Source organism: Microtus ochrogaster, chromosome 1, assembly GCF_000317375.1.
Source record: "Microtus ochrogaster isolate Prairie Vole_2 chromosome 1, MicOch1.0, whole genome shotgun sequence".
Taxonomy (NCBI): domain Eukaryota; kingdom Metazoa; phylum Chordata; class Mammalia; order Rodentia; family Cricetidae; genus Microtus; species Microtus ochrogaster.
In genome coordinates this window covers 95,712,970-95,724,988 of record NC_022009.1, presented here as the reverse complement: position 1 = coordinate 95,724,988, position 12,019 = coordinate 95,712,970, and positions in this window count along the sequence as shown.

Genomic DNA, 12,019 nt, shown 5'->3' with positions numbered 1-12,019 from the left:
AATATGAGGATGTCCCAACATGTTTTGTGTTATCAATGTTACTAAAATGGTAATTTCTCACACAAGTAGTGTGAAAATCTCACAGACTTCTCACATATCTCTAACCACTTCACCCCAGCTTCCTCAGAGGTTCAAGAAAGTGTCTCCTTGGGGTAGAATCATGAAATACTTAAAACAAGACGGATATTGGTGATGCCATTCTAGAAATCTATAACTTCAATCTGGATCCACACTGTTGTGAATTGAATTACATCTTCATTCAAAGGAACTCTACCAGTCTAGACTACCCCAGTGGTCCCTGTTCATTTTCTCTATGTAATCATAATCTCTGGCAAACACCTTCTGTGTTGACACTCATTTTTTTTGAATCTGTGCTTTCTGCACTGAACTGTATTTGCTCTTTGACCAAAGAACAAACAAATCTAGCTCATCCTGGGAATATTATACTTTGTTGCTGTCCTCAGAAACATATGGAACAATCATAAATCATCCTAATTTAATCTAAAATAGATTTTACTTACAGATTAGCTCTTAGAAGACTTGTTTTACAGATCAACTTTGTGACTATATTTAGTAATGCTTTGGCGTTTCCCCTGAAACAGGGTTATTTGAGCATTTCCCTTTTGCCCTAAAATTTCTAAAAGATACACTTCTAAAAGCAAGGCTCAGATTTTCAGCCTTCTTACAGATACTCTCTGCTCAGGGCTCAACAATTGTTAAACACACAAATAGAAACCCAGTATTAGAGGTGTGATTATCATACCAAGCCTGAATGGGGGTAGTGTCCTGGCATCCACAGATGCCTATGAACTATTTGAAATACAAAGGCTGTCAAAATGTGCTCAGCAGTAACAGGCATCAGTTTTGAAGAAGCAGGGCCCCCCATCTGAGGATGCAAACTGCTTTATTCATTATCATTTTACATTTTTCATGATGAAGTGTTAATAGCCTGCACATGTTGAGCGAAGTGGACTCTATTCTAAAATATCTCTGGCATCTGTACCTCGCAGGAGGATTTGCCTTGTGCCTCTGTTTGGCAGTATTGTCTTTTCCTTGTTTTTCTTTATTTTAAATTGTCTTTTCTAGTTGGCATATAAAGGAATTTATGGATTGTAACATCCTCAAACCAAGACATTTTCATCATTCATTATGATCCTAATCTTCTGCCTAACTCTCTCCACCCTTGCCCTCCCTGCTGTGCCCTTCCTCTTACTAATTATTATGTATTCTGTTAAACACATGCATGCACACACACGTATCCCTAAGACACAGAAGAACTACTGAGGAAATGAAACATAAAATATTCAGATTTCAAAAGGTAACACAGCTGGGTGTGGTAATAAATCTTGAATATTTTTATTTTAAAACATAATGAAAGGGTAATGAGATATATGTACAATATATGTGTGTGCCTCTGTGTGTGTGTGTGTGTGTGTGTGTGTGTGTGTGTGTGTGTGTGTATTTGTGCACATAGTGTTAGCACGTGATTTTCCAGCATCTTCCTTAATCCCTCTTCACCTTATTTTGGGGGACAGGTATTTCACTGGACATAAGTTTTTATTTTTGGCTAGAGCATCAGGTGAGTAAGATCCTGGGACCTGGGACTCTATAAATAAAAGCTGGGGTTACAGGAATGCACACCTACCTTTCCATTTAGGTGCTGTGATACAAACTCAGGTAGGTCCTTACTCTTATACAGAAAGTACTCAACCTAATGAACCATCATTTCAGCCTATTACAGAGTTATTACAGAGCTTTAAATAGAAAATTTTGTTTTAGGGTTTTTTTTTTCTTTTTTCTTTTTAAGTGTATAGAATACTGCACAATGTAGTCAGCCATTGGCTCTTACCTCAGTCAGACATGGCGATTCTGCTTCCAGGAATCTCAGAATGAGACTGTGAAAGACCTGTCTCCTCCTGTCTTATGTTGCTCTCTAGTGCTGGGATCAAAAGTGTCCACCACTACTGCTAAGTTTCTATGGCAAACTAGCATGGCTACAGGGAATAAAGGCATGTGTCATTACTTGCTGGTCTGTAAGGCTGATCAGTGAGGCTCTTTGACTCTCTGAACTTCAACCTTTATTTACTAAAATGCAAATGAAATATCATTACATTTCCCATTTTTGTCTACAGTGTTTAATGAAAGGGAAAGGCTATAATTAATAAATTAAAAACTATATACAATAAGTATAATGACTATAAATAATATATACAAGCAATAAATATATCAATAATGTCTAGTCAATTTGCATTTGACGAATTTAGAGAAAATATTCCAAATGTATCCTGTTTCGGTGAGTCAAAAATATTATACCTAATTTACCTTCTATAATAACTTGCTTTCTGCATCTGGTAAAGTATAACTATCTAATATTCAACTCCTTCAGGGACCCAAGACAGAAATAATAATAGCTGAGTAAGCAGGAAGTAAGACTAAGCAGCTTCCAAACAATGTGAGAAATGACAGAAACTGTTGTCTGCCTGCAAATTCATCCAAAGTTCATCTGAAACATTGGAGCATCTATTTTGCTACAGGATTAGCATATCTGATAGACTTTTCTGTGAAGCAAGATATTCTAAAGAGTTGACCATCCTTGCCATGACAACGTTTGACAGTTACTTTCTGCTGGTTCTACTCCTGCTAATTGACAAAGTCTCAATTTTTCTTTCAGAATTAACTCAGAGAACTTTTCCACATAAGTTTTAAATTTTTATTCAGTTTATGTGCTAAAGTAATTCAATTTAAGATATTGTCTTTCCTCAGCATTAAAATTCCTACACAGATGTTTGTGGAGGATAATATGACCAAAATGCAGTTAAAATTTGGATCAAAACAATTTATCTATGTCTATTGTAATTTCTCTTTAATCAAAGTCAATTCTCTCTCAGCTTCAAGTGATAATTCCCTGGGACAATTTAAGTCATTATGACCATCTAAGATTTTGTTTAAATTAATCAGTTCATCAGTCTTTATCACAATAGTGGGACATAGATTGGAAATGTCTCCTATCAATTTTTGGAAGTCATTAAAGAGTCTGCAATCAATCTCTCCTAATTTGTACTTTTTGTGGTCTTATTTTCTGTAAGCCCATTTTATAACCTTAATAATTAATAACATCACCTCTTTGTATTTTTTCAAGAGCAATTCTTAATCCCCAACAATCAAGACTTTCCTTACTTCTTCAAACTTTCATTTTAAAGGATTTGCATTTGAATCATATAGTAAATTGCCATCCATGTAATAATAAACTATAGATTCAGAAAATTGGTTATGCATCATTTACAATGACTGATTTACAAAATAATGGCACAAAATTGGGATATTTAATATTTCCTGTGCGAGAATCTTCTATTTATATCTTTTAGCAGGCTGAGAATTATTATAAAGGTACTGTGAATGCAAATTTTTCCTGTCTTTTTCTTGTAAAGTTATAGTGAAGAAGCAAACTTTTAAATCAACAACTATAAAAAGGTCATCCTTTACGCAATTGGGAAGGCAAAGTAATTTCAGATTATAGACAAACTACTGGCTGAATCATCTCATTAACAGCTTTTAGATCAGTTACCATTTTCCATTTTCAAGATTTCTTTTTAACAACAAATGCAAGAGAATTCCAAGTGCTGGTTGCTTTTCCATGTGCTGAGCATCTAGTTGTTCTTGTCTCAACTCCTCTAAAGCCTGAAGTTTCTCTATCATTAAAGCTTATTGCTTAACCCATGCAGGTAGGTTTTTCTGTCAACATTTTTAAAACATAGGGTCATTGGTACTTCTGAGAGTTTGCCAGTTGTTGTTCTATGTTTTTGTACCACCTGAATGGTCAAGGAGTTTTTGTAGGACCTTAAAATATTCCTCCCAGAAATATGGGTTGGTTTCTGATCCATTTCTGAGACTTCAGGAATGTTAATCTGTGTATTTCATTGTTGTAACAGAACATGGCCCCACTCTTTCGCTATTATATTAGCCACATCCACATGCGGCTTTTCTCTTGGAAATGGAGATAGAATGAAGGCTTCACTCATGAGAGATAAACAGACAAGCGTTGTCCACTGGGCAATGAGCAGTGTAAACAATTCCATCCACAGGCCCTTATTACTTTTCATTCAGGAATAAGTTATTCCCAAACATCCCAGCATTGGTTTGACCTCAATCTGAGTTTCAAGCAATCCTAGAATTTGTAATACTGTTGCTTCAGCTGCCTGGGAACCTGAGACTGCAGGACGGTACCACTGGGCCTGATTAGGTTACCTTAAAGCTCACACATGTGGCACAGAAGCTGAGGGGCTGAAAAATCTCTTTTACTTGATCCTCTTTCTCTTGTGGAGATTTGATAATAATAAAAAAAAAAAAAAACTAGGTAAAAACAAAACCAGACAAAGACCAAGCAAATACAATTAAAATTGTTTATAGAAAATAGCTTCCCACACAATCCAAGAAATAAGCAATCAAATAGCAAGCATGACTGCCCTGGATGGACATTGGAGCAAACACACAAGTGTACAAACCTACTCTGAGAACCATTCTCAGCAGCAGGATTCTCGCGAACAAAAGAAAGGTGGGAGTCCTCATTTATAATAGCATGTCTAGAGGTCACTGTGACCCTGATAGTGTTAGCGAGGCACAATACAGAAGAGAAAGAACATTTTGCTGTATTCCTTCAATCAATCTTCAAGACTTCTTCATTTTACACTAAATGCTGAGGCTTGGTGAATCTGGAAATCAAACGCTGCAAGTCAAGAGGGGAAGAATGTAAAAATTCCTTCTTTCTTTCTTTCTTTCTTTCTTTCTTTCTTTCTTTCTTTCTTTCTTTCTTTCTTGCTTTACTTTTATTCTTCCTTCATATATCATATCCCAACTGCAGTTTTCCATTTTTCCACTCCTACCAGTCCCTTCCCAACCTTACCTTTCTCTCAGATCAACTCATTCTGTTTCTCTTAGAAAAGAAAAGAAAAAAATAAACATCAAACAAACAAACTAACTTCCTGGGATATTTACCATCTTCAAAACATTGCCTAGCCCAGTAGGAGAAAAGTAGTCTAAAGCACAATTAAAAGGGTCAGAGACACACCATTTTCCCATTTTTGGGAGTCACAAAAGAATGCTGTGCTACACAACTATACATATATGCAAAGGACCTATTTAAAAAACATACAGGGTCCACGTTTGTTACTTCTATTTCTGTGGGCCCCTATGAGTATTAATTTCTTAACTCTGGGGCCAAAGTTATAATGGTAATCAGCCCCTATAACTCCTACAATCCTTCTCCTCCCTTCTTCTGTGGGATTCCCCTCTTGGGCTCCACCTAATATTTGACTTTTGGTCTCTGAATCTGCCCACCAGTTGCTGTATGATGCTCCTCTGATGACAGTTGGGCTAGGCATTTATTTATGAACATAGAAGAATATCATTAGTAATCATTTCATAAACTTCTCTTCCCCAGTTGTGTTTGATTCAATCCTGGGCCTCTGGTTCAAGGCCATCCAAGCAGTGGTAGACATGGCTTCCCTCTTGTGGTGTGGACTTCAAGTTGGATCAGCCATTTGCTGGTCACTCCCAGAAATTCTGTACCAACATTACATCATCACATCTTGCAGGAAGGACATATTGTAGGATGAAGGTTTTCTGGGTGGTTTGGTTCCCCAATTTCACTGTTGGAAGCTTTGTCTGGTTATAGAAGGTGACCAGTTCAGACTCCATATCCCACATTTCTAGGAGCCATCCCTGTGGTCACTATAATGAATTCCAGGGAGTTTCCACTGTGCTAGGCTTCTTCATTACCTATTATATATACAACAATTCCAGTTGTCTTTCTAATCTATATCCCCTGCTGTCTCTGCCAATCCCTGCTTTATTCCTCCTGTTCCCATCCCCACCCCCAATCCAGTCCCCCTGCAAATTCTTCTATTTTCCCTTGCTAGGGAGATCTATGTATCTCCTTTGAACACTATTTGTTACTTAGACTCGCTAGGTTCTGCAGATTGCAACATGATTGTCCTTTATTTAACAATTAATGTCCATTTATAAGTGTGTATATACCATATGTATCAGTCTGAGTCTGGGTTATACCACTCAAGGTGACATTTTCCAGTTCCATCACAACTTCTCTGTGTGAAACTATGAAGGCATTTTCAATTTAGGAAGTGAGGGAGCTGTTCCTCTATTACGAACTAATTATATGTGTCATGTATTCTGTGCTGACTGTGTGCTTAATGGCATCTATTTTGTACATAAACTCCTCTAATTCTGACAGAAAAAGCTATGAAAGGATGATAGTTGTTTAAGAGATGTGGGGTATATCTAGCAGAAAATTTAAATAAATATTTCAGTGGCAGAAGAGGGCCAAGAACAAAGCTGTCTTGTGGTCTGTACACAGTTGCATGCCTTCCCACCTGCACGCACACACAAAAATCAGATAATAAACGTTTTTTAATTAAATATTTAAAAAAAATATTTCAGTGTTGAACATATCATATTTTATTTAAGTTATTTCTTTAATTTTGTGTTATTTTTATAAACTATCAGAATTAGCATATGATACTATGGTGGGAATGAGACTATAGTTTTAATTATAGCTCTGTCACTCATTGGAATGATTTAGCTAATGAAACAATGAAAGTAAAAGGGAAAAGATGAAGAAGATCAAAGAAAGAAGGAACAAACGGTATAGGGAGGCAATGAGGAGAAAAAAGTCCATGAGGACAGGAAATAAAGACCTTACACACTTACTTGGAATATTTTCAAGTAATATGATTTAATCTCCCAATTGAGAAAAAAATCACAGTCTTAATAATTTATTATTAAGAGATTTGCAGAAATCTCTTACAAAGTGCTAGGTTTCATAATGATGTTTCTGTTCACATATACTCATATGTACTCTGATGATAATCATTACTCACATCCAGTCCTTTCCCTTCCTGCTTCTGTTTGCTCTCTTCCTTTTTCTCAGATAGCCCCATTCTATTTTCTTGTGTTTTTGCAGTGTATGTACATATACATGAATGAATGCTTATAACTATGTGTATACATGTGTAAAACAAGGATAGACTTTAGGGGTCTTCTTCTGTTGCCCTCTATGTTGTTTTGAGATGGGATCTCCCACTGAACCTAGCACTCACCCATTTAGTATACTCTGTGCTTACCAAGGCCCACTAATCTCACTATTTTTGCTTACCATCTTCAGCACTGGAGTTACAGGCACAACTAGCCTTTTCTATTGGGTGCTGTGAATCTAAACTCAGATACCCATGCTTTAAGAATAATAAATCTCCCCAGCCCCTGTATGCCAGGTTTTTCCCCTCTTTGATATATAGCAAGTGAAAATTTGCCTCTTATTTTTATGCATATATTTTGTTTTATTACTTCCGTTGCTTCCCAAACTTATTTTTAATTTTAGGTAATTCCACTGGTCAATTATTTCTGCTATTTCTTTAGCTATTAGAGTTTTTGTGTTTGCTTATGTCTATATATATTGAATTATTGTCCTTTATTAGTTTTCAGTGGCCTATTACTTTTGAAGGAGTGGCCGCTTGTTGTTTCCCAAATGCTCAGTCCTGAAATAACCACACAGAAACTGTATTAATTAAATCACTGCTTGGCCCATTAGCTCTAGCTTCTTATGGGCTAACTTTTACATCTTAATTTAACCCATCTCAATTAATCTGTGTATCACCACGTGGTAGTGGTTTACCAGCTTAAGTTCCAGCGTCTGTCTCTGGTGGAGCTACATGGCTTCTCCTTGACACTACTCTTCTTTCTCCTAGCATTCAGATTAGTTTTCACTGTCTAGCTCTGTTCACCTATAGCTCTGCAGTTCTTTTATTAATCAATAATATTCACTACTCATGCTGTGAAAAGAAGAGTCTCCTAGTGGGACAATCTGTTGGGAAGGTTCTGATGTTTTTGAAGCTCAAGATGACATTAGAAAATAATAGAATCCTTTCGTGTTTCAGAATGACGATGTTAAAGCAAGTAGTTGGCAATCACCTGACTATTAAATAACATAGAATCACAAAAATAGCTTAGTTACACTTATCTTGATATGTTCTTCCTAGAATAGCCAACTCAAGAACACTGTTTAAATGAAGAGTCAAGCAGGAAACTGACCCAAAGTAGCAAAGTAACAAAGGAGGCAGACAAGAAGACAGAGATCCCACATGTTTCAGCTTGCCTTCAGGAGCCCATTTAGACATTTATAGGTCGGAATGAAGGTCATTGAGTTTGGGAAGGAGCAGTCTGTAAGTAATTGCTAAAGTGAACATCATTCTTTTCTCGGGTTTTAGCTTGATTTTGAGTTATACTTCGACACTATTCATTAATAATACTTCTCTATTAAAAATGTCCAGAGGACTTAATTCTTACTTTTATTTCTCAAACTTAACAAGTAGTAGCATTCTATGTTTCAACTTTTTAGTATTCTTCTTATTACAGTTAAATGCCCACATATAATTAGATATAAAATAAGTATGAACATTGTATCAATTAATAATAAGGACAAATAACTTCTCTGCCTCCTGAGTGGTATTCTGGATATCAAGTACAAAGTGGAATGTATAAATGACTCCATCAATACATTGAATTACTTTACTTCATAATTAGTACTACAGTTATGGCAAGGCACGCCAACCAAGGCAAAGAGCAAGGCTAATTAGTGTTGAGGGATCAAGGCTCACCTATGACTTGTAAATTTTTATTGAGCTGGGTGAAAGGTCCCTCATGAGGTCAAATAAATCTGGCATCAAACCAATAGAGGAAAAAGAAGGAAATGAAGGAGTCGAAGAGGTCATCAGTGATAATACGTGGGGAAAAGTTAAGTACTCGGGTCTAAAATAATGAAGAGTGATGAGTTTCAGGACTTTTGAAAAGGCAATTAAATTTGAAGTACCTTTAATTAACTGCAGGGGTAAAAAGAAGCCTAAGAAAGGCAGTGGAGGAGGAATAATCAGGCTCTCAATAAGAGAAACAGTGTTTTCTTCATTAAAATGCTTTTACTTAAACTTCCTTCTGCAGAGTGGCAGGGATGGCAGAAGCAAGCTAATTAAGCATTCACCCACTACCTATTAGTCATTTTTCAATCATATTATATAATGCCCTTGGAAAAGAAACTTCTGATAATGAATGTATTCTACCAATTGAAGTAACCAGGAAATTACTTTGATTTGCAATAAAGAATTCTGACTTGACAATGAAAGTAAAATTATTTGATTTTTAGGTTCTCAAACAATTTCCAAAACTTTGTACTTGCTTTGGTGCTGTTTCCTATACTGAAATTTATCAGGAGAACTTGTGAAAAGTAATTTTAGGTTATGATTAAGCTAAACAAAAAAGTCTATTAAAGACTGGAAGATATGTTTCATTTCTGTTACATCACTATTTGAAAGTGATTTGCTCTCTTCAGTAACAGTAGTGTATACAGAATTGGGATTATATGCAATAATTAAACGTCATACTCGTTGTTCAAAGACTTTTCAGTTTTCCAAAGGTTACACAATTTGTCTGTAATCTGGGACTGAAAAATCACTTTCTTCCCAATGATCAGTTTTCCTCTCTTGCATTCATCAATTCTGTTGAGAACATTAAAAGGATTCTAATCAAAGTATTAATAAATTAGAAAAACAAATGCATTTTACAAATGAGTAATCCTTAGAAGAGTTGAAATTTAAGATAGTTATTTCCTCTGCATAATGAAAATATATGTAAATGTATTTTGTGATCATTAGCATTTACTTATTTCAAATAAACTTTTAGTATGCTGACCTTGAAAACTTGGTAGAATTATAAAACAGAGAAAGGAAAGGATGTCCCAATTTAAGAAGAAATATGGGTTTTCCATTAGTACCAAGAGTCACTGAGGATGGCAATCCTAAAAAAATCCTGCATTGGGCTCAATCATCAACTTGACATTTTTAATTAAGCTAAGTTGACTTCATAGATTCAGTGATATAGAAACTAAAGTCAAGGAAATATTAAGATTCGTTGTTCTTGAAGCCTAGCTGGACCTCAAGTTAGAATTTATTGTTCAATTTTAGAACCTTATATTTCATTAAAATGAAAAACTAATTGCAATCAACATCAATTATATATCAATTACTTTTGCCATGTTATACAATTCAAAGTAGCATAGTATATTTTTGTGAAACCACTTATATTTAAGTTATATTTTAGTATTTAGTTGATTATCGAGTCACTGAAATATTAGATGCATGTAGCCTTTGGGAAAATAGTCTTTATAAAAGGGGATTGAGTTTTATCTGATTTACTCCATATTATTAATTTCATCATGTCACAGGTAATACCAGGCTTATTCCATGATGTAGACCTGGTCATGAAGAAACCATTTGATTCTAATGCAGAGATTCCGTCACTTTCAATAAAGCCTCTCAGTGTAGGTTTTGAATCTTTTGTCACCTTGAACCTGCACAAGCCCTTTTAACCTTCATTATAGTCTCTTTCATACACACACACACACACATGGCTTTGCTCAGCACAGTGCATGTCAATTATTGTCTGCGGTTCTCAACAATTTTAAGCTTTTTTCCTCTGGAATTCCTGGCATATCAAAGTGACCCTGCATATCCCCTCTCCTCTTTAAAATATTAACTGAACTATCCCCTTGTCTGTGTGCCTTTATCTTGACCGGCACACAGTTATACTAAAGTTCCCATGTGCAAGAATCAATTAAAAACATACATAGCAAAAGTCATACTTAAAGATTTCTTAATTGCCTTCAATCAAGAGTAGCCTAATTTGTCTAATACAACTTGGAATAGTACTTCATCTGCATACTCAAATTTGGAAGTCATTCAACTACACTAATTTTTAAAATGCAAAATTATAAGTAGATAATTGAGCATTCAAATGCATATTAATAGCAGAAAAATACTTAATGGCAAAAGGATGAGCCAGAAAGACCCAAAACACCAGTATTGATTTTTGTCTCATCTTGGGCTCAGGTGTCTAAACTCCAGAATCAATCAAGGGCATGCTTGTTCTCTTGTGAATTAAAACAATTGAATGGAAAGCCTTTGAATCTGACTCATTAAAAGTTCACAGAACTTTATGCATGAAAAGTACACTTGAATGTATTGGCACAGGAGCCCACTTCCTAAATATAACCCCAGTAGCAGACACCGAGAGAAACAATTAAGGCAGTCTACAGAATGGGAAAAGATCTTCACCAACTCCACATCAGACAGAGGTCTGATCTCCAAAATATACAAAGAACTCAAGAAATTGGTCATTAAAAGAACAAATAATTCAATAAAAAAATAGAGGATAGACCTAAACAGAGAACTCTCAACAGAGGAATCTAAAATGGCTGAGAGACATTTAAAGAAATGCTCAGCATCCTTAGTCATCAGAGAAATGCAAATCAAAACAACTCTGAGATCCCATCTTACACCTGCAAGAGTGGCCAAGATCAAAAATACTGGTGGCAAATTATGCTGGAGAGGTTCTGGGGAAAAGAGAACACTCCTGCATTACTGGTGGGAGTGCAAGGTGGTACACCCCTTTGGATATCAGTATGGCAACTTCTCAAAAAATTAGGAAACAACCTTCCTCAAGACCCAGTAATATCACTTGTGTATGTACCCAAAGGATACTCAATCGTACCACAAGGATATGTGCTCAACTATGTTCATTGCAGCTTTATTTGTTATAGTCAGAATCTGGAAACAACCTAAATGACAATCAATCGAATAATGAATAAGGAAAATGTGGTACATTTACACAATGGAGTACTACACAGCAGAAAAAAAATGACATTCGAGATTTGAAGGCAAATGGATGGAGCTAGAAAATATCATATTGAGTGATATAACCCAGACCCAGAAAGACAATTATCATTTGTACTCACACATATGTCACTTTTGAACATAAAGCAAAGAAATTCACAATCCTGGAGAACCTAGACAACAATGAGGACCCTAAGAGAGACATACATGAATCTAATCTACATCAAAGTAGAAAAAGACAAGATATTCTGAGTAAATTAAGAGCGTGGGGACTATGAGAGACAATAGAA